This window comes from Melitaea cinxia, chromosome 10 (assembly GCF_905220565.1).
Source record: "Melitaea cinxia chromosome 10, ilMelCinx1.1, whole genome shotgun sequence".
In the NCBI taxonomy this organism is placed as follows: domain Eukaryota; kingdom Metazoa; phylum Arthropoda; class Insecta; order Lepidoptera; family Nymphalidae; genus Melitaea; species Melitaea cinxia.
In genome coordinates this window covers 9,216,687-9,222,205 of record NC_059403.1, presented here as the reverse complement: position 1 = coordinate 9,222,205, position 5,519 = coordinate 9,216,687, and positions in this window count along the sequence as shown.

Below are 5,519 nucleotides of genomic sequence, written 5' to 3'. Positions count from 1 at the left end.
TAAACGTTTTTTCGTTTTATCTTACAATTGGTACAATTATTTTATCTTACAGTTAGATTATTTGAGTTACCTTTTCCAGATATATAGTCCTCGCTTTAGGTGAAGGTCTCCTACAACTTCTTCCATTTCTTTCTAGCCTTGCTTTTGTCATCAACCTTCCATATTTTTTGATCTACCGACACATAATCACTAAATCCTCTCATTCTGTGGTTTCAGTTCATCTCTTGTCTATATAGTATAATTTATGATCAGTTCAGTGCCACTTTTGTCAATGCTTTTTATTTTGTCCGTTTTTCGTATTATTAGCATGTTCATTCCACTGCTATTTGGTTGCATGAAATTTTATAGCTATATTACAGTTCATCACAATATTATTATATACTATTGTATTCCTTGTGAATTAGTAATTGTTTTCGTTTTGTTAACGCCTACTTCTAAACGATCTTCGAACGAATCGAGCGATCTTAACAGAATCTTATTAATTTTTGCCTTTGCATCTAGCTTAATAATTATATATTTAACGTAATATATTCTCAAAAATTGCTTAAAAAATTGATTTCGGTGACAATAGGTCACCGTGTCCTATGTTAATAGTCTCCTATATTTTCGTATCAAATTTTACTTTGGTCTATCATAAGTAGTCTCAGTACTTTCTAGATTGCTAAACTCTTGGACTCTATTAAAATAATATTTAGGATTTAAGTTAATCTCCAGGTTCTTTTTTATTAATTGTTCCAGTTCAGACACACAAGTAGAAGCGAACTTATTCTACTAGTTGGGATTTATCAATTCTTGCCTAATATGTTTTTAAATTATGGACGACAATATTTTGTAAACGCATTATTTAGTATGTAGCTTCTTATGATAAATTTTAAATATTGGAATTATGTCTGATGTATAACATTGACTTTGTATTTTTTGTGTCTTTATGGTTGGAAGTTTATTCGCAATAAGAAAAAAGTGAGTTAATTTTATCACTTAGGTTACCCGCGATTAGCTTTCGACTAAATTGGAACGTCTGGCTTACTTAATAACCGACTTCCAAAAACGAAGAGGTTCTCAATTCGTATGTATATATATTATTATGTATGTTACTCCAGAACATTTTACTGGGTGGACCGATTTCGATTATTCTTTTTTTAAATCGAAAGGTGGTGCGTGACCACAAAAAAGACCACATGGTCCTTTTAAATTTGATCGAGATCTGATAACTACTTTTGTGATTGAAGTCGGTTTTTTTTTCGTTTGCGAGCAAACACAATTATACTCGTTTATTTTAATACGGCTTTCTTTATTACGATTTAATAATACAAGAGGCATCGCTAAGCTAAGTGCAGACGAGTCACTATTTTCTTAAAGTCAATAGAGAGTAGTACCATATTAAAATGGTATATACCATATTAAATGGCTTTTTTTGGTGACGACATAAAATAGTCATTCTAGTTTGTTAGCCTTATTGGTGCATTTAAACAGTGCTTTATAACCGACTTCCAAAAAAGGAGTAGGTTCTCAATTCGACTATTTTTTATGTATGTTACTTCAGAACTTTTGACTGGGTGGGATTTCGACGAAATTTTTTTGAATCGAAAGGTGGTGTGTGTTATTTGGTCCCACTTAAATTTGCGCCCCCACTTAATAATGCGTTTTTACTTGACTATTTTTTCGTCAACCTACGCTGTATTATACCGCATAACTTTTTACTGGGTGTACCGATTTTGAGGATATTTAATTTAATCGAAAGCTGGTGTGGTCACATTGAAATTTCATCGAGATCTGATAACAACTTTTTGAGTACTCTTTGATAACGCGTATTTACTGGCATATTTTATCGTCTACCTACGTTGTATTACTTGTCGATGTAATTGAATTTCGTTTTTTGTCGTTTGCGAGCAAATACAATTATTGAATTATTTAGTGGTTTTGAATAATGACATACCTCATAGTTTTCTCACATACATACATACATACATATAATCACGCCTCTTACCCGTAGGGGTAGGCAGAGACCACTTCTTTCCACTTGCTACGATCCTTACATACTTCTTTCGCTTCGTCCACTTTCATTATTCTTTTCATACATGCTATTCGGTTAAGGGTACTCTTGACCTGGCCTTTTTTCAAGATGTCCCCTATTTGGTCTCGGAACGTCCGCCTAGGTTTACCCCTTCAAACCCTTCCATTCACACTCGAATTATACACTTTTTTCGTCAATCGTTCTTCACTCATTCTCTCGACATGACCAAACCATCTGAGCATACCTTTCTCAATTTTTGTCACTATATCTTCTTTCAGACCACAACGTTTCCTTATCTCACTATTTCTTATCCTTTCACTCAGTTTAACTTTTATCATATTTCTTAACGCTCTCATCTCAACTGCATTTATTCTGCTTTTATGTTTCTTCTGCTATACCCAACTTTCACTTCCGTACATGAGTGTCGGAACCAACACCCCCTCATGCACAGCCAAACGAGCCTTGTTAGACACCTTCCGACTGCTCATAAATGAGTGCAAAGCTCCATTCGACCTGTTTCCTGCATTCACTCTTCTTTCAAAATCACTCTCACACTTTCCATCTCTTGTAAACTTTGAACCCAGATACACAAACTCATTCACCTGTTCAATTTGTTCATCTCCAATCACGATGTTGCAGTCTTTCACTGCCTCATCTCTTTCAAACACCATCACTTTTGTCTTCTTTACATTCATCTTGATACCCTTTCTTACAAAAGCTCCACTCATAGCAGTTACCATCTCCTGCAACTTCTCAGCCGAAGACACAACGAATACTTGGTTATCAGCATAGAGAAGACATTTGACGAGTAACTTATTCATTCTCAACCCACTTTTATTCTCTTTTAAATCTGTCAAACGATTGTCCATGAACAGATTAAACAGACGCTACACATCCCCGTCTAACACCCTTTTCGATATTAAGACATTCAGCGTATGCCCCGTTTATTCTCACACAAGCACTAGAATCCCTATAAAGAGGATACTGCCCACACCATTCACGGACAATGCTGACCACAATTCATTCCTCATCACTCTATCTTAGGCCTTTTCTACATCCACGAACGCGCTATAGACTTTTTTGTTATTAGCCAAACACTTTTCGGCTATGCACCGCAAAGAAAAGACCTGATCCGTACATCCCATTCCTTTTCCAAATCCCGCTTGTGCACCCCATACTTTTTCGTCTGTTTTATTCACAAACCTCTCAATCACACTTTTGCATACAATTTACCGACGACGCTAAGGAGGCTTATACCGCGGTAATTTATGCAGTCCTGCCGTGACCCTTTTCCCTTGTACAATGGGACGATTACGGCTTTGCACCAGTCTCCCGGTACTAGCCCATTTTGCCAGCACAAATTGAAAAGGCGGTACAGCTGGCTAGCCACTATGCCATGTCCAGCCTTCAGCATTTCGACGTTAATTCTGTCATACCCTGCAGCCTTACCTAATCTCATACTTTTCAACGCTTTCACTATTTCATCCATGCTTATCTCACTTTCATCAACATTTATACTCGCCATGGAAGGTGCTGTTTGTTGTACCTGCACTTCCTCTCTTTCAAACAAACATTCAAAATACTCTTTCCATCTCTTTAACATCTTGACTCCTGATTGTACTCCGTTCCGAGGTAGAGGTTTTTTCTCTGGCTGTTTTGATGGTTTTACAGAAAACTTGATGTTTGACTAGAAATCTTCAGTGAGCCTTCTATCAAAATCATCCTTTCGTTCTTCTTTCTTTCTAGACACGACTTCCTTCGCCGCTAATTTCAATCTTTTATACTTCGTTCTTCTCGTCTTCCGTTGCCTTTTGAACTTTTTGGTTAGCTTCTGTTGCTAACCAATTCAACCACGCTTTCTTCGTTTCTTGCACAGCCTTTTGTACATCTTTATCCATCCACACATTATAGCTCTCTCTTCCTTTCCTTCTTTTAGATACCCCGCATACCTCTATAGCAACATTCAGGACCCTTTTATTAAATGTATCCCCACAAATCTTTAATCACACCTATCTCTTCTATGCTTTTAAAACTTTCTTTCAGTTTCTCTACATACTCGTCTTTCTTTATTCTTTCTTTTTTTCATAGTTTTCTTGGCTACAAATTATTTCATTGTCTTTGTGTAAATCTATGTGAAACTTTGAAATATCCTTTATAATCATAGGGGAGCCCTAACGGAGATTTTGGGATTGATTCAAGCGCGCCAAAGTAACATAATGTGGGTAGCCATGCACCTTGTGAAGCACTCGCCAACTATACTTGAGCCCTTTATATGAACGAATCGAACGTAGGGTTAGGGCAATTGATCAAATTAGTAAAAACAAACGATTATTAGAAAAAAACTTGAGCGCATCAGATTTTATTATTCTGTACAGACTCTTCATCTTGATGTTCTCGTCGTACTGACCTAAAATCTGACAATTATATGTAGAAAATTCCTTAATCTGACAGTTTGAAAAACATTTTTTTTTTCACGCACCACGCAAACCGACAGATTCATATTTCTTGTATATAAGAAACAATTCGTCGTACAATGGATAAAAACAACAAAACCAATACAACTAAATTCTTTTAAATGTCACAACAGTTTTACAATTACAATAATATTTAATAATCAAAATAATAATAATAAATTGTAACAAATAAAATAATTAACAATAATGCATTATATTAAAACAACTAATTACAGACAAAATATCAAATGTTCTCAATTTAAAGCTTTTGCTCCGGCATTTATACAGCAAGATGTGTTTCATGCAGCAATGCCGGAGGTAAAAGCAGTCAAAGTGTTCTACGATCATTTTCAGCACACTGTTTGGGCTGCCCCTTACGCACAAAAGATGCGCATTGTTTACGCATGCTGGTGTGGAAGCAGTCGGTTTTTGCATCTGCAAATATGTCTGAGGCGCTGCAGTATCGGGGCAGCCCCGATAGTATTCTGAATGCATTATTATAGAGGAGACAGAGATTAGGATCACTGTATATTTTCGTTGTATAATCAGCCTACAAGCTACACGTAAACAACGAGGTGGAGTATGCTCTAAAAAGTGTTATCTTTACTTGGGCTGAGCAACCAGTAAACTTTCGAGCCACCATGTTCGCTCCAACTGACAGTGCCCTCCGCTCAACCCTCAATATACGCATCATTCCTGAGGCTGTTGGTTATAGGCCCTAAACACTTGAATTGCTCTACCATTTTCAAGGTTACACCAGGGGAGCACAGGTGGGATATTCTGAGGGCATTTGTTACGACGGCTTCAAAGAGCATGCGTTGGCTTTTCGGAACATTATATTTTAAGTCATTACGACACGCGTAATTTTCACACGTCTGTACCTGTTTTCTCATTTCACTAATTGACGCAGTAAGCAGCACCATGTCGTCTGTATAACTTAGATTATTGAAACCTATGCCGTCAACATGACAACCGACATGAACCGACAAAACAAGAGCCAACAGTTTAAAGATAAGAGATCCACCGTGCTGGAGGTCCTCATTGTTGAGGTC